Source organism: Rousettus aegyptiacus, unplaced genomic scaffold (genome assembly GCF_014176215.1).
Source record: "Rousettus aegyptiacus isolate mRouAeg1 unplaced genomic scaffold, mRouAeg1.p scaffold_m13_p_3, whole genome shotgun sequence".
NCBI classification, from domain to species: Eukaryota; Metazoa; Chordata; class Mammalia; order Chiroptera; family Pteropodidae; genus Rousettus; species Rousettus aegyptiacus.
The window spans coordinates 41,516,760-41,539,249 of NW_023416306.1; the positions used below are offsets into that span (position 1 = coordinate 41,516,760).

General features: G+C 34.3%; 1 pseudogene; it reads right to left on the bottom strand.

Moving 5' to 3' along the window:
* Nucleotides 1-9,337: 9,337 nt before the first annotated feature.
* Nucleotides 9,338-9,456, bottom strand: LOC118600565 (annotated as a pseudogene).
* Between the last annotated feature and the right edge of the window lie 13,034 nt (nucleotides 9,457-22,490).

Here is a 22,490-nt window from a genome sequence, read left to right on the forward strand (position 1 = left end):
ATATATATTTTACACATATTACCTCTTTAAATTTTTATAATAATTCTCCTTGGTAGATGTTATTATATTTATTTTGAAATAAAATTTGACCTAAAAAGATTAATTAACCTAGCCATATCAGGTAGAAAAATGTTCAGCTAACAAAATGCTGAGATTACAACATATGCAACTCTGACTCCAAGGGAGATAGCCTTACTTACTAAACTGTCAACAATTATTTTTTAAAAACAAGTTGACTTGTATTTGAGTTACTTGTGCACAAATCTTACTTCCCCAGATGTAGACCAAAGAACATTTAGAGATGTTACAGTCTGAGTCACATTTAAAGAAGCTGTTGATACCGCAAACCAACCATCTGTGTGTGGCAGGTCTCTCTTTTTCCAGCTGTCTCTACATTTCCAAGAGTTTGTCTTTGCTTCCCTTTCCAAGACTCCAGAATAGGAAAGCAGGTTGTGTGTGTGTCATACATTGTCCACTAGGGTTCGCTCTGACACCCATCCCTGCACCCTTATTATGCCCTTTGGCCATTCAGTAAGATGGATCATTCTTTTGCTAGTAAGTCAGATGTTCCCAAGAAACATCGCCTACCCTTTGACTGGTTTTAGACTGCAGATCCTAACTTAGAGCTGCCACAGAGTCAATGTTCATGAGCTCCCTTGTCCCTCCCAGAGACCATTTTGGTTTAAGAGTGGTAGATTAGAAGGACACCAGGAAATGCAAAACAATGACACAAGAATGAATATCAAAGAGGATCATTTCACTAAAAAAAGTAAAATAAATGTAACCAAGATACATTTTTACAGTGAAGAGCAGTTGGTAAATTGAAACATTAGAGTCTAAATAACAGGTACTTCTGAGGGATAATCATATTTAATCTTCATGAAATCTTTGACAACCTTATTGTTTAACTACTCACCAAAACACTTACCATGTTGCAGGTGTCAACTTGTTCATTTCCTCTACTATGTAGTCTTCCATTATGTGAATATTCCACAACTTATTTGACAATTCTACTATTGATGAATGTTAGTGCTGTTTCCCATTTGGGGTGATTACAAATTATGCAGCAATGAAATTCTTGTACAACGTTAAACAAAGTAGTGACAGAGGGCATCTTTGTGTTATACTCAGTCTTGGAGAGGAGGCTTTCACATTTCATCATTAAGTGTATGCCATACTTGTAAAAAAAACCACTTTATCAGATTAAGCAAGTCTCCTTCCTTTCCTAGTTGTCTAAGGGTTTTTACTGTGACATGATATTAAAATTTATAAAATCCTTCATAATGCTTTTCTGTTTATTTTGTTAGTATGGTGAAAACATAGTTTTTTTTTTTTTTTGCCTTTTTATGTTTATATAGTAAAATGCACTGATTAATTTTCTAATGTTAAACCAGGCTTATGTTCTTGCATTTCTGAATGAATTACACTTGGTTTCTCTGAATTATGACACACACCCATACACACACATGTACACAAATACATATACATATTCAGTATTAATATATTGAATCATGTGTTTTGTATGTTAATTCAAAATGCTAATACTTAGATTTACTATTTTTGTATTGAATGAGATTAACCAGTGATTTTCTTTTCTCAGGAGTGCTTGTCAGGTTTGTGTCCAGATTATTGTGGCCTCATAAAATGTATTGGAACTATTTCTAATTTTTAAAATTCTCTGGAAGTGTTTTATTGATTGGTATTATTCTTTTCTTATATGCTTGATATGTCCCATATTTACTGGTGAAGCCATCTGGACCTGAAGATGGTTTTGTGTATTTGTGTGAGAGTGGGGATGTTTATAAAAATAGATTCAAAAACTTTAGTAGACATAAGACTATTCAGATTTTCTAGTTTTTGAGGGCCAATTTACTTTGGGTATAATTTACTGATTTAAATTTTTTTTTTTGAGATGGATGCTTAGATAATTAATTTTCAGCTTTTCTACTTGAGCTTATTCATAATGGAAAGAATCTAAGACATTTTAATGACATTTATCTCCCTCCTTACTTCATATAGGCTATTTCTGTGTTTATGCATATTTATAGTTGTGTAAGTATATTTATTGTGAGATACACACATAGAATTACATATACAGAAAGCATAGTATTTACTATTGTCAGCGTAAGAAACGTCCAAACCTGTAGAGAATTTTAATAAATTTATTTGAGCCAAACTGATGACAATTGCCGGGAAGCAAAATCTCAATGAATTAAGAAAATGCTCTGTAGAAGGGCAGTTTTTCAGCTTATTTTATACATTAGAACCAAAGGAGGAGATATGAGGAAGATTTATTGGCAGTAGATTAAGGGGGCGGGAGAAAGCAGAGTAGGGAATCTTTGGGACTGGATAAAAAGTGAAAAAGAGGGACACATACTTCTTTTACATTGGTGGGTACAGGAGAGTTACTGATTAACATTTATAGCACAAAGAGATGGTGTGTGGGAACGGGAGAGGCACAAGATAACCATGAGGGATTCCATGGTCTCAAGCTCTGGTGCAGTGGGCTGTGCCCGGAGGGGGTGGAAAAAAGCGATTGCTCTAACATTTCAAGGGTTTGTTATCTTAGATGCAAAAAGACAATGGATGGGCTCACTTACGGTAACAATTGACCTTTGTCAAGAAAGCTAAAGGCCCAGGATATGACTACCCACTGTGACCTGCTTTTTGTCAGAAATTTTTATATTCAGACTACTATGTGGTTACTTTTGGTCTTTGAGTTTGTAGAGCCCGCCATACTGGCCTCTCCTGAGCTTGTCAGGTTTGTATTTTTTTCATCTATATTATTATAAATAAAATATATATAATAATACATTTATCCCTTCTAACGTTTGTTGTTTATTGTATATATAATATTTATATATACATATTATTTATATATGTATATATAAATAATAGCAAATACTATGATTTTTTATTTCTATAATTATTTCTAATTTGGGCTATGCTTATAATTTACTGTGACTAACAGGATGTGACAGAGTGACATTGTGTAACATTCAAGGCTTGACTTAAGCAATTTTCTGGAGCCAGCCATCATGCTATGAACCCAAGCTTCTCAGAGAGGCTAAGTGGAGGAGGATGGGGGGACTTCAGTCAACAGTCCCATCTGATCTTCCAGTCCATAACCAGCACTTCCTGCTAGCTATGTGAACGGGCCATCTTGAACACGGTTTGGTCGAGCATAATGACTACACTACCAGCTGGTGGCACAAAAGAACTACCCAACTTAGCTCAGCTCATATTGCAGAATTGTGAGCTAATAAAACATTGTTTTTGGTTTAAGCCACAAAGTTTTAATGTGGTTTGTAATATTGTATAATTTACCAAAATAGCAGCTGACATTCAAGAACTGAGTGAATTAATAAATACATGGTTCTCCCCCTTTTTAAAAAAAACTAGTGAAAAGATATAATGGAGATGATCTTAATAAGTTTTTGTTAACTCTTTATTTTATTAAGAAATAGAAGTCAAACTAATGAAAGAAAAAGTGAGTGAAAATTAACTGGGTTGTTGTAAAAGAACTTGAAACCCTAGGAAGCATTTTGTGCTCTCTAATGCAATTATAGCCTTCTCTGGATAGGGGGCTATCATGTACATATGGACTCATAATAAACATATTTGTTATTTCTTATAAGATAGTAAGGTAAACACTATTAGTAAATTGGGCTATGTACCTGGCACATATTATAAAATCAGAAATGAGCATAGGTGCATATTATATTTCATGGGGTGTAGATATAGTTTTGAGCCTCTATTGTTACTACATTTCTCAAAAACAAAACACCTTTAAACCTTTAGGAAACATATCAGTATCTTAATACTTATCAATTACCATATATTTGAAAATTTTCAAAGCAAAGTAGAAACCTTTCATAAACACATATCCAAACTATCTATAGGCGATGGTCATTTTTTGGGGGTGGGGGAAGTAAGTGAGACTTCTTACATTTGCCATTAATCTGACAATGAGTTCTTTAAATGTAGTCTAAACCTCTTCAACTATTTGTCTTTTTTCTCTTGGTTATTTTCTCATGAAAATTGAAAATATTTCTTATAAATGATAAGATGCTCAGTAATTATTGCTTAAAGAAAAAAAGTGACAAAAGAAACCAGATTTTTATTTTTCATGGGGGAGGGAAAGATTATATATATATATATATATATATATATATGTATTTATATACATATCTAAGCATTAGAAATGCTGTATCTTTAACATTTAAAAGATCCAAGATATATTTTTGTGGTATGCCCCAATTTTCTTCACTGCCACAGTTGCCTTTTGCATAAAGAAATGAGTTTTGTTGAAGAGGTTATAAACAGTTTCTTCCAATTTTCATTTTCATTTTCTCTATGGTATAAAAAAAGTGCACTTTTTAAGTGACAGACCCTTCATATTTTATATGCTTTTCATTTTAAAGAGGAAGAAAAATTCAAGGAACCAAAGGAATATCAATAGTTATTTGGCATCATAAAAGACTGAAACTTTCAAGAAAATAAACATCAAAGCCTTTATTGTTTTTGATAGAATAACATCTATCTCACTACCTAACAGTAAGTCAAGACTAGGACATGTGATATTTTTAGCATCTAAATATACACTGATATATTTCAGCATACATTGTCCAATAACAAAGACATTCTCCTCCATAAACAAAACAAAATTCAATACTATACTCTGTAAACCTAACACTGATATTTTATCATCTTTCATACACTGTAGTTCATATACAAATTTCCCGAACTGACCCATTGGGGTCTTTTATATTTTTTTGTTGCTATTTTATTTGATTCTAATTTCAAGCAAGAATCATATGTTACGTTTCACTTGTCATGTCTCTCTATTATCTTTAGTATGGTTTCCCAGCCTTTTCAAGTCCTTCATAACATTGGCATTTTTGAAAACATCCAGCTAATTATGTTGAAAAATGTCCTCATTTTGGATTCTTTCCTTATGATTAGATCCAAGTTAAACATTTTGGTGTGGAAACACTACCTACATGGTGTTATAATTTCTGTGCCTTGCCAATTGCTGAATTTGACCCTTTCAGTTCAGGTGATATCTACCAGATTTTTCCATTGTAATTAATATGTAGTCTATATAGTGATTCTTTGACATAGTGAATACTTCCCCCCCCCCCAACATTTCTACACCTATTGATTTTCTTTCCTGAGCCAATAATTATTATGGTGGATGCAATACAGTGATTTTCTATTTCCATTGCCTAAGAGATTTTGCCACTTCTTATGTTGAACTAATGTACATGTTTTATTTAGGATTGTCTAATATCCCTACTCCTTCCTAGTGCCAACCACATTTCTCTGGGAAACCACCACTCTCCTATTATCTTGCAAGTGATTTTGAGCTCCTACTCAGCTCTAAGGATGGACCCAGATGACAGTCTAATCTTACCTCGCTGGCCATAATGCAAGCTTCAAGAAGTCCATCATCCCAAGCCGTCAGTGAGATCAGTGACCACGTGTTTGCTGAGACTTCTGAAAAACTGAAGCTCCCTCTTTCACAGAAAGTACCAAAGGTAACCATCACTCTTTTCCAGGAACTTCATACTATGGGTCTAAATTGCTCATTTGACCACCTATAAATATCATTGTTAAAGGCTGAATTATGTCCCCTCAAAATTCATACGTTGAAATCCTAACCCCTAGCAGTAACTTAGAATGTGATTGTTTTTGGGGGTAGGCCTTTAAAGAGGTAATAGAGGTAAAGCGAGGTCATAAAAGCAGGCCCTAATCCAATGTCACTGGTCTCCTTATAAAAAGAGATGATTATACAGACACACAAAGAAGAACGACCATGTGAAGACATAGGCCATTTATGAGCCAAAGAGAGAGGCCCCAGAATGAAACCAACAACCATGATGACACCTTGATCTCAAACTTCTAAACTCCAGAACTGTGAGGAAACAAATTTCTGCAGTTTTAGCTGTACATTGTTATGGCAGCCTTAGCCAACTGGTACAGCCATCTTGACATAACGTGTGGAAATGATGGTGAAACTCCCAAACTATCGAAACAGCCTATGGAATCAAAGTGTGAAGGCAATGTAACAGAAGGCAGAGCAGAACAATACAGAGAAACAACTCTTGATCTACATTAATTGAAGCCAACTCTCTTGCAAAATTTTGAGTTCAGTGAACCAGTAAATTCTCTTAATTATTTGAACAAATTTAAATAGGATGTCTTTCCCCTCCTCGAAATGTAGATTCCCACAGATACATGTAGTATGACCCCAGCAGTATAGACTCTTCCTGCCTAACCTAGAGCTGCTGACCAGCTTCAAATTATCTAGGTTATCCAGGCAAGCTCTCAGGAGCAGTTGTATGGTCTACTCTAGAGTTTCCCAGAGAAAGGATGAGCTAGTCTTATGGGAAAAGGGGCTGAATCTTCATGTAATGGATGTGGTCTTTCTGAGAGACAGGGTGGAGGTGAGGTTCTAGTTTGTAAGAGTGATTGCCAAAGTTCATGTGAGTGTTATCAAAGTTCATTGAATAGAAATTAAAGAGGAAAATGTATAGAATTGAGCTGTGATGTTTGTTCAGTGATGGCTGCTGTTCTGTTCCCAATTCCTCTATTACATTGTGCCTTCTGTCTTTACAATCAAAGTTATCATACTTATCTCTGTCTCCATGGCAAGGTGTGAGGATGCATTGAACAATTTGCAGGCTATTTTAAATTTGTTAGAGAAAAATCTTTGACCCGTAGATATAGGTTTTGACTTGCATTTTTCTTATTTAATGCATCTGTGATAATACTTTAAAGGTATCTGAACAAATTAAAGATGTAATGTAAAGATTCACTGATAATTTGTTTGTTGTATGTGTTTGTTTCAGCTCTGCATAACAATAAGTATATGAGTCTTAGAGAAGCGAATATGAAAATTTCTCCCAATTATGCTAATATTTCACATTTTTCATGAGAATAACTACAAAATTTACTAAGATTCTTAGATCCAACTTTGGAGAACACAGAGTACTTTCACTTATGACTAAAGCATTAATTTTGACTTCAAAAAGAGGTATAGGTTCTCTGGTTTTATAAATCAAAACAACATTTTGAAAAGAATTTTTTTTACTACAGACAAATAAATAAAACACCTTGTTAAGTCTACTAAAAATCAAAGAAAGGAACTGTCAGTCTAGTACATGTTTTGAGTTAAATGACCATCTTTTAGAGCCAGTACCTGGTGGAATACACAAAAAATTTAAAAGATGTCAGGGTCATTTCAATATCTAGCAGTTCCATACCAACTTCATTTTGCAGCTCCTTTTGTAGCCCTAAGGAAAAGCACTGAGTATACTAGGTAGGTTCTGGGAGGCTCTGTGGGTGATAGCATAATTGTTTGGATATACTTCAGGCTATTTGTTTTTCTTTCAATAAGAGGTGAATTCCTAGTTAGCAGAATGCTCTTGGGATCCAGATTACTTATATAACATTGTACCTAGGTAAAATTGTTGAAGGGTATTAAATTCCAAGAGGTTAGAACTTTAATTAATAATGGTATCTTATTTTAAGCAAATTCAAAATGTGAAAACAGATTATTCTCCAAAATATTTAAATGGAAAAGACTTACAAAATATTCACAATGGAATGTCACCATAGGTGTAACTTAGATATTCATGGATAATTGTCATCTAGATAATTTAGCAGCCCTTTAACTTGCTTCTCAAAAGTTATACTTCTCCTTTAATCCTCCTATCCCTCCCCCCTCCCCCAATCAAAATGCATTCTCCTTACTGGTCAAGGTATCTTTGTAAAATATCTGTAATCTCAAACTAAGCCCATTATCATGGAAGAAAAAGAAGTGACATTCAAAGAGGTCTTACCTGTAGATGGTGAAACGCACAGGAACACTACAGAAAGTTTCAGTCACCCTTTCACTTGAAATTCAAGTGATGCAGTCAAGCTTAAATAAAGTCACAGATACTTAAAAGAGGGCTTCATTATTTTCTCTGACTTTCCTTTAAGACAAATGCCTAGGGTTGTGACCTTAAACCTGTATTCACTGAGGACATCTTGTGGAGGTTTGCTGAGAATATCCTTCCTGTAGCTTCTTACTGCTCCTCTCTCTCTTCCTTAGCTAGTTGGCTCCAATCAACCACTCATTAGCATTTCCTCCTCCCATGACCATTCCACCTGGCATGGGGGCTCTTATCGGTTTCACTGATGGATGAGGTGGGAATAGAGTTGAGTCCTTTGGATTCTGAGAAAGGAGGAGGAAAGAGGGTGTGGGCGCTCATTATCTGGGGTCTCAGGTTGGATTCACTAAAACAGACTTTTGCCCTTTGAAGATCTTTACCTTTTCTATTTTTTATTAGGCTAAAATAATTTATTTTTTTAAGCCTCAAATTACATCACATTATTTATCATGCTAGTTCCAGACTTATCAGTTCTCATGACTTGGTTTATGAGACCCTATATAATCAGATCCCTGCTACCCCTTCCATTTTCCTATCAGCCCATTTCCCTGCCACTTTTGTGTTCTAGCTATATTAGACTTTGCCAGTTTTGAACATTTAACTAACTCAATGCCTTCATAGATGTTTGTGCCTAGAATGATGTCCTAATACCTCATACTCCTTACTTCACACCAACTTCCTCTTTCTCTTTAATAAATCATCTTAAGTACTACTATCTGAGGCACTTCACCTTAGAGACTAGTGTATATTACTCTGCACATGTTCCATAGCATCTTGTGCAATTCCTTTGCAGTAAACATCTTTTAAAAAACTTTTCAATTATAAGTTTATAATTTCAAACTTATGGAGAAATTGAAAGAATAGTAAACAGAACATTTTTTACCCAGATTCACTGATTGTTAGCTTTATCATTTGCATCTTTTCTCCTTCCTTCTCTCTCTCTCTCTCTCTCTCTCTCTTGCATGCACGCACACACACACAGACACACAATCAACACAAACACATATATTATTTTTCTGAACTACTTGAGTGTAAGTTAATTACATCATAGCTTCTTATTCCAATGTACTTCAGAATGTATTTCCTACGAATAGGGAAATTCTCTTCCATAACCACAATGGTTATCTGCTTTGGTAAACTTATCATTGTTATGTTACTTTAATCTAATTACCATCTGTGAGATAATAGAAAATATATATTGGTTTTATCCTCCAGTTCTTGCCACAGAGCTCCTAAAATCCTTATTATTTCTTAACTGATAAAAACACTAGAGCATTTTTTTTTTTTAGGCGAGGCAACCCTTGGTTGACTTCACAAATTGCAAGGACCTTGACCTTGTCAGCTTACAATCCCTTATTTTTTATTTTTATTTATTTATTTATTTTTCACACCTACAGCACCTACAGCACCTGGTCTTCCTAGGTGGTCCCCCATCCAAGTTCTAACCAGGCCCAAACCTGTTTAGCTTACGAGACCAGACGGGATCGGGCTTATTCAGGGTGACATGGCCATAGACAGCATTTCTTGTTCTAATATTAACATCTAATAAATTTGACCTCTGTTTCTGATTACAGAGCTTCTGAAAACCTTGTAAATTCCTGGATGATAGAAGTATCTTTTGTTTTAATGAGATGACTCTGGATAGCTCCTGGATGAGGGTTAGTCACTAGAAAGACTAAGCCATAATTAGAAGTTTGGAATGTTCAGCCCTACCTTTCATTCTCTTGAGAATGAAGAAGAGCTGAAAATGGAGTTTATGATCAATCATGCCTACATGACAAAGCCTCCATAAAATCCCGAAAGTATAGGGTTGGAAGAACTTCCAGGTTGGTGAACAACTGGGGGTGCTGGGAGAGTGGCACACCTGGAGAGAGCATGGAAGGCTCTGTGCCCTTCCACACACCTTGTCCTATGCATTTCTTCCACTTGGTTGTTCATCTATATCCTTTATCATATCCTTTAATAAACTGGTAAACATAAGTAGGTGTTTCCCTGAGTTATGTGAGCCACTCTAGCAAATGAATCAAACCCAAGTAGGGGGTCTTTGGAACCTCCAACCTATAGTCAGTCGGTGAGAAGCACAGGTGATAATCTGGTACCCAAAGTGTGTGAGTGGAGGGGATGGGGGACAGCCCTTAACCCATTGAATCTGATGTTATCTCTGGGTAGATAGTGTCAGAATTGAGTTGAATTCTTGGACACCCTGCTGGTATCTGAGAATTGCTTGGTGGTGTAGAGAAAATCCTTCACACATTTGATGACCAGAAGTGAAATGTTTTGCGTGAGTAGTAAAGGAGGCTCACAGGGAAGAGCTAGGTTTTTTCCCAATACAAGAGGTGGAAGACCAAGGTTTTTCCATTACACCATCTGTATACTTTTTTTTTTTTTTAAATTTACCTTCTAGGACAATGTAGTCTAGGTTCATTTAGTTATCTCTTAGTCTTTAATTAAGAAAATTTCCATAGCTTTTGTCTATCGAGAAAATATTTTTGAAGAATACAGTCAGTTTTTCCCTTTTAAATAGAACTGATGTCATTTTGCTTTTTTCTGTTTCATCATATTTAGATCTATGTCCTGTATTTCAGGCTGGAATAATGTATAAGTGATATTGTGTCCTGTCAGGGATATCACTGATCTTTTAATTATTTCTTTATGTCTGTTCTCCTTGCTGCATACGAATCACCAAGAAGGCAGTGACAAATTTCATTTTATTTACATTTTTTAGCTCCAGAACTGACTACAGGATCTGGTACTTTATAGGTGCTAAATAAATATTGGATGACTGACCAAAGTGACAAAGTAGATTTTCACATAATTTTCAGAGCCCTGCCTGAAAGAGAGGTGCACCTTTGCACTGCTATGCAACTTAATCTTGCTGATACTAAATGAAAATGGGTCAGAACGGGGACCCCAGGCTCTTCGTATTGATCAAGAAGTAGAGCTAAGCTAGATTTACCTTCTTTTATAGCTCTTCCTTTCACTGTTGCAAGAAGCATGATCCTTAGTGATCAACGAGTATGCCACATTCTGAGTGGCTTACTGTAAGCAAATGCATATTTCTCTTCCTTTTGCCAAAAAAGCCGAAGGCATTTTTTCCTCAGACAGCAATAAATGCATATTAAACCAACTGTAATTGTCTGCTAAATGTATTTCATAAACAAGCAAACCAGAACTAGATTTTTTTCAAGCCTTTAAAATACTTGAGATACTAAAAATACCCTGTCAACCTTGAGTACAAAGCTGTCAAGCCAGAAACATTAAGCATTTCTGAAAAAGAATTTGGAGGAGGTTGGTGAAGAATCATTGAAATTCATTGTGAATCTTATTTTTTTAAGAATGAGAAGGCAGCTATTACATTGACATGTATTTATCCTAAATGAAAAGAATGAATGAATTCCACTCATATTGTAGGATGCGCAGTTCAGTAAGATTCTGCACATTATGGAATTTTCTCCTTTTGCCTTTCAGGAATGTTATCTGTGGTTGGTTTGTCAAACAGGTATATGTCATTAGAATGACAAAATTAGAGCTAAAAAATTTAAAAATAAGAATAGATCTCTGTATTTATATACATTGAAGAAACTTTCCTAAATATGAAAATGCCTGCAAATGTTTTGCAGAGTTTGACAATTTTTTAAAACACTCCCATTTGAAAAGTATCTACAATAATGAACTGTTAGTCAGAACTAAAACTGAGAGGAAAAAAAGAAAAGAAAAGAAAGAAGGGAGAGGCAGGAATGATCCTCACTGAGTGTTTTCTGCTGGGGAGTCCATTGGCATTCAGTTGTCTCATTTAATTATCCCTTGTGTGATTCAACTATTATTTATGAGCTTCTTGTTCTTAAAGAGCTCTGGGCTCTGCTTGCCAATGTTATGGCATGTGATGAGGCAGGGGTGTGCGTGTGATAATGCATCGGTCCACACTGCTGGCATGTTTTCTATCTGAACTCGTCAACTGCCAAAAGGACGCAGAGCTCTCTCTTTAAAGATAAAACACTAACTGGGGTTTCAACATTGTGTGGGATTTGGCAGGCATCACATGCTCCTGCATTATTTAGGTAGAATATAGTCCCTAAGACGTGCACAGTACATGTTCAATAAAAATCATTTGCATGGGATTTACACCAGTTTCTGTCTGGTAATATCTCTTCCACTTGCAATGAGGAAATGAATGAACAGAAATAAGCTGACTCTAATTAATGGAGATGTTAAACATAAAAGAAACTGAAGCATTTTCCCGTTTTTACTTCCAATCCCAACTCCCCTCCCACCTCCATCCCCAGTTTGAGTTAAATACTCCATTGTGGATCTGCTTTGCTTTCTGCTGAGTTAGAATGTTGGAATCAAATCCAAAAGCAATAGAAACATCCCACTAGTTTCTGGATGGAGGAAAAAAAGGAGCAATGATTAATAGTGAAAAACACTAAAAAATTCAATTGATGAATGTTGCCAGCAGTAACATCGATGTTTAAAACAAAACAAAACAAAATAAAGAACTAGTTTGATTTAGAATATGAAGGTGAATGGCCTTTAATGAAGTTAACAGTGATTTTTATCATTAGTAGCTGAATGTGGCTTCATTTCAAGTTACGGACTCATCCCTTAATAAATAATTTTTTCTGAAAACTATTGCTTCAGTTAGAAGGAATTGGTACCTAATAGCTTTTAATTAAAATGCCATGTCTAATGAGATTTTTTTTTCTTTTCCGTGGGAAAAGTAGATGCCTAACACTGAAAAATCTTTAATTGACCAGGTCTCCAGGATGCCAGTAAACAAATTTCTATTTTTAATAGAAATGACTAAGCACATTGTAGTGAACCATTGATTCTGCCAGCCTAGAACAGTTTACTAAATTGTATTCTCAAGCAAAATTGGCATAATGCAATAGATATAACTATAATTGAGAAAATTAATGAGTTCTTATTCATTTTTTAAAAGGACTATGAATAACGAAATATGCATTTTAGCATCACAGCAATGAGTCACAGTCATTATTGGACCGATCTATATTAGTTTCCTAAGATACAGACTTCATAGTCAGAAAGAGTTGGCACATTTAACCTCTTCTAAAGAAATATTAAAAGCTTCGGTATTATGAATAAATTGACAAATTTACCCATTTCTTCAGGGGTTTGATCCCCTTCCCTCTCACTATCCACAACATTAAGATAAGAATATAACAGTTTTAAAACAAACAATCTTATTTGTCATCTATGCACCTGCTATCTACAGCCTGCGGATCTTCCTCTAATCACTGAACAAAACACGTGTGTTTCAAGTATGTCAGTGATTTCAAGTTTAACTTATCTGGGACCGGAGTTTCCATTCAGTCAATTAATTGACCATTAAGATGAATAATTTAAGGAAACCATAAACAGCTCCATACTTTAAAAGATTCTTTAAGCTTATCTCTATATTAATAATGAAATTTGAAATTTAGGCATTCCATCTGTGATACTTGCTGCCTTCCTCCTTTATCTCCATGGAATCACTTCAAAAGAATAACTAGTTATAATTAATACTATTAATATTAATAATAATAATGTCATCACTATTTTTAATTACTTAAATATGGTTGTAAATATTTCAATAATAAACTGTCAATTGGGGTTATTTTATTGATTTTACCTTCCAAATGGATAAGATTCCAAATAATTTGTAATTATTTGTTTTATAAAAGATAATAATCTTTGCTGTTACTATATCAAATATAAATTTTCATTGTGTATCAGCTCCCTAAAATCACTTTTTAACAAGATAGGGTATAGGTACATGAATAAATAAATAAATTGTGGATAAAATTCATTTTCTTTCAAAAAACAATTTATGTATTTTAGTTATTTTTAATGACATATTTCAAATATGAAGAAAGCCACCGAGAAGGAATATAACTCTTTCGTACCTAGTATTAACAAATGTTAACCTTTGCATATCAGCTTTAGATATTTTCAGCTTGTTTCCAATATGATATCCTTTCTTCTTCAGATAACCACTATCATGAAGTTGGCATGTGTCTTTGACTGTATTTTATATTTTTACTGCACATTTGCATGCCCATTGAACTATTTTGTTTTTAAACTTTATATAATTGGTATTAGACTATATGCATCATTCTGAAAATTGCTTAATTGTTTTTAAGATTTATTCATAATGCTATAGAGGGACCTAGTTTTTTCTATTCAATCACCATAAAACAGTCATTCTCAAAATGTGGGTCCTGAACCGGTAGCATCAACATCACTGGGAACTTGTTAGAAATGCAGATTCTCAGGTCCCATCCTACACCCACTGAATCAAACACTCCAGAAGGTGGGGCCCACCCATCTGTGTTTTGATAAGCCTTATAGGTGCCATCATATAAATTTATTTATTCACTCATATTCATGGATATTTAAATTATTTCCTTTTTTCTTTTTTCTTTTTTTTTCAATATTACAAGCAATGCTTTAATGAACACTCTTGGGCATACATTTTCTCTGGAAGTGAAATTGCTGGGTGTAAGGTACATAGATGTAAAAATTGTTAAATGAGGCTTTTACTGTCTAAGCATGGGCTGAAGTTCCAAGACAACGGGTTGGCTGACGAGGCACACCATCATGAGGGTCTCCAACGAACTCACAAAAGCACCCATGACAAAAAGAATAACTTTAAATGCCTGTCCAGACTAGAGAGCATTGATGCCAACTTATGATAGTACTAGCCAAGTACAACCAGTCCTGGATGCTTCTGTGGAGCCATTGCAGAGCTCTGGTCAGATTTCTTTTCCAGAGGGAACTGGCTGTGAGAAGCACAGTCAGATGACAACTTTGAGCTTCACAATATTCAGGATTCCCCACAGCTTCTGAGCTGTAGCCTTGCTTTAGCCTGACCATTCTGCCCAATAAGGGATTCATCAACGGCCAGTGTTTTTGCCAGATCACTGCACTGGCCTTGCCAAGAAGTTTTCAAATCAACACCACAGTCTGAGTCTCTTCCTACTCAATCTTTCTTTCTTCCCTGTTTCCTTTTAAACATCTATATCAAAGTCTGAACTCCTTCTCTGTCTACTCCTTTTTCCTCTCTTCTTTATCTTTCATAGGTGTTATCACCAATAAATCTTTTGTACTTCTGACTCTGCTTCTCATAGGACCCAAACTGTCATGCTCACTTATCACCAATCCCAACATCACAAAACGATCTTCCAGAAATCAAAAACTGGTATTCGCATACTGAGGGAGAAAGTATAGAAGCAAAATAACAAAGAAAAAGAAACTAAGTGTCATGTTCTTCCTTTTACGTTGCAGACTCCTCCCCTACAAAACTGGAGCTGGGGGACAAACAGAAGAGACTTTAACTTTGTAGAAAGTGTGCGGTATTCAAGAACTAAATACTGAAATACAACTATTCTGTGTCTTAAAGTAGCCAGAGGACTTTAGATTTACCAGGAATGTGTGGCTGAGCTATAGAATTTTTCAAAGGAGAAAACAGTTATTTTATGACTGTATTCTGCTTGTAGAAAGTTCAAATTATAAACATTTCAAATTTTACCAGACACTGCCAAGTTGCTCTTCAGTGTAGGGGTTCCAATATCCACCTCTCTTCATAGGAACCAAGAGTTTCTGTTTTCCCACATCTTTGTCAATTTTCTTTTTGTTTAACAAAAGGTTATATAATGCTTACAGAGGGCAGGCTCTGTTCTAAGAACTTTGAATATATTAAATAATTTAATTATGATAATTCTCTGACAAAGAGAATTTAATTATGATAATTCTCTGACAGTTTGCTGATAAGAAAACAGAGAGGTTATATGCCTTGCTATAGTCATACAACTAATAAGAAGTAAAGTTAGGATTTGAAACCAGGCAGTACTTGTTATTTGCAAATTTTTATTAATTTTTTTTTGCCTATCTCATAGGTATTATTTTGCAGTTTCCTAATTGCTAGTGAGATTGAACATCTTTTCATAGCTACTGGCAATTAAAGTTTCTTTTCTCTAAATTGTGTTTTGATATCACATGCCCATTTTTCTACTGAGTTACCATCTTTTGTTTGTAGGAGTTTGTTATGCTAGATACTAAGCATCACTTGATCACATGTAAGGAAAGTATCATTTCTCGGTAACTAGCCTTTTTGATATGTTTATATATATATATTTTTTCATGCAGATGTAAAAATGTTATTAATATATCTTCTATGGTTAATACTTTTGTACTTTGCACAAGACAATTATTTCCTAACCTGAGTTCAAATAGATATTCTATATATTCATCTAAAGTTTTGATTTTTTTATTTCAATATTTCTAAAAGTAAATTTCATGTAGCACTAGGGAATAATCTAACTTAATTTTCCATTTGAAAAGTAAACTGTTAATATGAGTACTTCTGAATAACTTGTCAACTTTGACTTGTAATACCACCTCTGTTAAGTGCCAAAGTTCCACAAAAGAATACAGCTCTTTGTCAATTCTGCTCCACTTGCCTATGTGTCTATTTCTGTAACAATACCACCACGTTAAAAAACAAAAACAAAAACAGAAAACATAGCCTTACAATGCTTTGGATATCTATTAAGGTGTCTCTTCTTTCCCACGTCTATTTCCTTTTCCTTCAGATACTTTATGCTTTTCTTTGTAATTTTATTTTGACTGTATGAGCTAATTTGGAGTGATTTTTTTTAGTTTATAAAATAATGTCCTTTTTATATTGCTTTGATTTTCTGTATTTTTATTGATTAATATTGCCAGATTAAAAAAATAAAAATACAAGTGCCCAGTGAAATCCAAATTTCAGATAAACAATGAATAATATTTTAGTAAAAGCATATCTCAAATATCACATGGAACATGGTCATACTAAAAATTGTTTATCTGGCAATCTTAACCATTTCAATTATTTTAAAAATGAAATTAAGAGACCATGATCTATATGATAGTGATTCTTTGGACTTTGTTAAGACCTGCTTTGTATTCATGTTTTGTAATTGTTTGTATATGTTTAAAAACAGACATATTCTTTATTTGTAGGTTACAAGGTACTACATATACTTATTAAATGAAATTCTTTAATTGGGTTGTTGCAATCTATATTTTTATTTATTTTTTGCTTTATCAATTCTTGGTAGTGGTACACTATTATTGCGTATTTGTCTGTTTTTCCTTAACATTATGAAATTATATTTTAAAACAATTTGTTAGAGATATACAAATTCATAATAGTTATACCTTTTTTGGTAGATTGTTCTTTTTACCATTGGGTACTGTCTCTATCTTTATTGCTTTTTTAAAAAAATTATATTTATTTTGAAATTTTTATTATTACCTAAATCTCCTTTTGGTTAATTTTGCCTTTTATTACTTATTCTATACCTTTCAAAGTTTTAGTTGTACTGTTTTAAGAAAGATTCTTACAATTTTTAACCAGATTTAAAAATGAATCTGATAGTCTATATCATTCTCAGTTTATTCCATTTAAGTTGAGATTATTGATGTGTATTTCACCATTTAATTATTTTTCTAATAATGATAATATATTATTTTTGTTGTTATAAAATAACAAAATTATATTATTTTTATAATAAAATTCTTTCTTCACAGTTAAGTTGGTTTAATGTACTTTTTTCATCATTCTGCTACTTTGGAAATCAGATATTTTATTTGTATTTTTAAATGTTTATTCTAATTTTTTAGTATACACAATTAGCTATTAAATTTTCTAACAAAATCCAAAATTATTCAGTGTCTTTATCCTTCTGAATAGTATAAGAAATATGCCATGTCTTAACTATCCACTGAACGGCACGCTACCTCTTGTTTAAACTTTTCCTCACATTTTTCCTAAGAACAAATGTTTTAGTTATAAATATATTTATTCCTTATAGTGAATGTTTGATTAAATTCATCATCACGTTTTTAACAGTTCTGTAATTATACACCATTCTTTTATTTACTTCTTTTGTTTATTTTTTCATTTTGCTGATGAACATCCTTTATTGATTCTTTCAGAAAGTCTATGGGTGACAAGATCTTAATCTTTGTATCTATGTAAAGATGAACATTTAAATTCTTCTTAAACAAAAGTCAAAATTCACTTCCATTTTAACTATCATCTATGATATTCATGCCAAATATCTAGGGAGAATTTACTTAATAACTTCCACAGTATTTACATGAGTCTTCTAGGTCACTGCATACCTATAAACTGACATGAAGTGTGCAGAACTTTATATTACTTCATTTTTCAGAGATACGGAAATAGAGGTTAAAACTGACAATATTATATTAATATTACTTTGTTTCATTACATTTGGTTCTAGTAAATTGTAACTTCTGAAAATGATGACTTTTTCTTCTTTGAAGTTCTCTCTTAACCATCTGTAAAAATATTTCCACATAGACGATTAAAAAAAGTGAAATTGAGTTGTTAAATACAAATATATATATATATATATATGTATGCAGTTTCATTTACTACAAGTATGAATGGCTCTGGAGCAATCTTGTTCTTACTCTTTTATAAATCAAAGCTCTTTGAACATGCATTTTTGCAGAGTTTGCTTTCAGCACTCGACTTTTCTCTTTGTATTCTCTAAGGAGAATTCTTAGAAAATAGAATATTATTTCCTCTTAGAAAGGTATGTCACTACTTGGCATATTATTTAAATATCCAAAATATGTTCTTAGAAAAATTCGTTTTGTTAGATTCATATGCTTTTGCGAAGAAAAAAGAAATCAGAAAGACACGTTAAAGTCCATTATACTAGACAACCTACTAGCAATGTAAAAATAAGTATATATACTGACTTTGTCAACATGCATTATTATTTGCAAGATTATCTTAAGTTATATAAATGAGGGAGCTGGATTGAACTGAGTATCCTTTTTGTGGTGATAGTTTGCTGTACACAAAAAAACTGCCTATATAAAGAAACCCTACTGTAACAAAAAAAGATTGCTTTTTGTAAATTCCTTTGAAAGAGTTTTGCTTAAAATAATCTTTTATAAAGATGATGTGACTTTTATGAAAAACTTCATAAGTTTACTACCTTTACATTTTATTGCACATTCCATCATGCTCTGTGAAATGTATCATTAAAATTGTGTCTTGAGTCTATGTTGTCATAACAATTGATTTTCTTTGGGGGAATGCATCAACATTGAAATATATAATGCTGTCAGAAAATATGGAAGGAATCTGAACTGATAGTTATTGCCCATATTCTATGTAATTCCCCCAAGTCATTCCAAGATAAGTATCACAGAAATAAAACAAATAAAGCACCGAGAATACCCTAAATAGGCTATATGTGCACAGTTTATTCTCAAGAGGTAGATAAGAGTGCTATCATTATGATTTAATACTCTGGTGGATTTTTGTACTGAAGATGGGAAGTTCCATAAACTTTCTGTATTTAATCAATGAAATAAAGGCATTTTGGAAAAGTGAAAGAGTAGAATTAAATGTCAAATGTTGTTTCTTCAATCTAAAGCACAAAGATGTTTTCTAAGGTGTGCTTTAAACTAAAGTGGACGATAGATTAGCACTGGCAAACTCTCAGCTTGGACCTGGTTAGATTGGCAATGTCAGGCATGCTCATTAAACATACTAGCAGATATGACAGCTGTCTGGAAAGGGTCTAAAAGGGAAAGTAGTGATTCTTTCCTCTTAGTCACTTCACTCTCAACACTCCTGAAAGGAAGAGCTGTCCATGTCTGCAACTATCCAATCCCTGTTAAATGCCTCAAAAATGTATTGGGCATCTGTACTATTTCATACATTGTGCTTGGGGCTGGAGTGCAGAGAATGTGAAGAAGAGCAACAGGACAGCAGGACTTTTCTTTTAGTTGTTCACTGCTCTATCCACATTGCCTAGCACAGTGCCTGCCACACATTAAGGGACATTTAATAAGTAAATATAAGGTGAATTCAGTAAATGTAGGAGAGTCTCCAAAAATGACCATAAATTCTTTGGTTTTCTACCTTTTGAGTGGTGGCTTTTGATTTCCTTTTCCTTGAGCCTGGGATGGACTTAGTGACTTGCTTGAGCAATACAATGAGATGGAACTGGTAGTCGGGGACTTCTCAGGCTAGGTCATAAGAAGCCAAACAGTTTCTCTTTGTGCCTTTTTGAACAATTGGGAGCCCTGAGATACCTTGCTACCTTGAAATGGCCTTGCAGAGACACCATTTGTAGGCACCAAAGAGGATGGTATCAGCTGGGCCAAGACTTCCAGCCATCCCCTTCAAGACATCAGACAAATGAGAAGCCAGCTGGGATTCTCCAGACTAGCCCACTCACCAGCTGATACCAGCAAGACTTCAGCTGATGCACATAGAACAAAGAAATTGCCCAGATGAGCCCGTCCAAAATCCCGATGTATAGCATTGTGAGACAATAACATGGTTGTTATTTTAAGTTACTAAATTTTGGAGTGGTTTGTTATTTAATAATAGGTAACTGAAACAGTCCCTCAAAGATTACAATTCAGGGTGATAGTGAGAAGAAGTAGAGAGCCTTAGCGATTTGGATGAATAAACAGATATTTACCATCCAAAGTATTGTTTTCTAAATCAGAGTTTTGCATAGAGGACCATGCAAATGTCTAGGGAGAGACAATTAACCCAATTTAGGAGTTTGTGTGTTTACTCCTTGAAAGAAATGAAATCTAATCTAAGGCACTCCTTCTGAAGGAGAAATGAATGAAAACATGACATGCTACGTGACAGTTTCTCCCTTTTGATTTAGATTAAGTTTCTGTCAATGAAGGCAGTAAACAATAATTATCTTTATTTTTCACTAAAAATTGTATTCCTCAGAGATTCTCTAGGGCATGCCGGAGACTAGCTGTATAACACAAAGATACAGGCATAGAATAGAGTAGTTGATTATCTAGAATTGACCTTGCTTCTGGGAATGAGGCAAATCGTGACTTGTCCTTCAGTGTTTGGTATCATGGAAGCTGCAGGTCAAGAAATGATAATTTTTTGCAGTTTTCAAGAACAGTATTTTGGGGCAATATCTGGAGCACTGTTTAGCACTTTCACAAGTTTATTTACTATTGTTCTCTTAAGAAGTTCATGGGTCACTTTTAGATAAGATATTCAGAGTTTGTGAATGTAGAGGTGCCATTAATATTTGGGCAATGAATGAAGATTTTTGAACTAGTGCCACTGAAAGATTACAGACATATTGCAAACTAAATTTGGAGGTAGTTGACTTCTTCTTTCTACTGTAAATACAGTTACCTAGAATTTTAAATCATGACCTATGAGGCATCTCCCACTTCCAAATTTAGAAGAGGCTACATGTCCCACAATTCTTACTTAGGTTGTTATAGTACTGTAAATAGACAGGCCAAATGTTCATGCTATTTAACAGCCCTGGAGATCCTCATACTCACCTTCCAGTGGAGAATGAATGCTGCTGTCTCTGGGAAGCAGTAGACTCTTCTTTGAAGATGAGAGGTTAATTTAACTTTAGAATGATGAAAAAACTTGCTCAACATCATCACCTATCAAGAGAACCCTTGGGTTATGACCCTGATTTACTTAATTCCAAAGGCCTTGATCATTCATGAAGTAGGCGTATATCTCGGAATGAGTTAATTAAACCGCAGTAGAATGGGAATGGGAAAGCAATGACAAAAGTAAGAGATATTGGGAAGACAGATGCAAAAAGACTTGAGACTTAGCAACTGATGTGGAAGGTAAGATAGAAAGAGTGAAAACTACTACATTTCTTTCCTAGGTTACTGGAAAAATGTCATCACTAGAAAAATTTTAAATAGCCATTAGATTGAGGGATAATTATCCTAAACTTTCTTCCATCTTCAATTCCTGTCTCTCCCTGTATGAGTCTGATTTTACACAGTCTGATTTTACTGCAGCGGAATGCTCAGTTTAAAGTGGTAAGTACTGTGCTGTTATACACTGGGAAGAAAATTGGAAGAGAAGTTAATTCACTATATTTGGTATGGCAAGATGGTGGGTTGAGACAGACAAGGGCTGGTTCAGGGATCTAGCTAATAGTAGTTCCTGTGAAGACCATCAACGGTATTAGGCATGCTCAGAAAGAACAAGTGGTTCAAGGAAGAAATGGGGTAGACACAGACTTTTATCTTGTGATACCATAGGCCACTCAGTCAGGCTTATCCATTATTTTCTCCTCTGCCTCCCACTGCTGATCTTGGTTCCCTGTGTATTGGTATCTACACATCTCTCATTCCAGCATTTCATCCGAACATGTCTTTTCTCAACAGATCCTCAAACTGTAGCACACTCTTCTTTCATCTAACACATTTTGTAGAAAGACCCCTGCTTTGACATAGCTATCATGTTGAAAATAAATTTTGCTTATGTTTACTATTGCCTGTATGTTCCTGGAATATTTAAATTTTAATTATCTAGTAACAACCCTTTCGAACTATTGCTCTAGCCCAATGAAGTAAGCATACTCTTATATAATTGCAATGCTATGATGCATGGTGCCCTCCAGAAAAGTCTGAACCTGGTTCTTAACCAATCTCTCTCTCACTATGGAGTGTTGCCTATGGTTTTAGTTCAGCCAAGGGCTG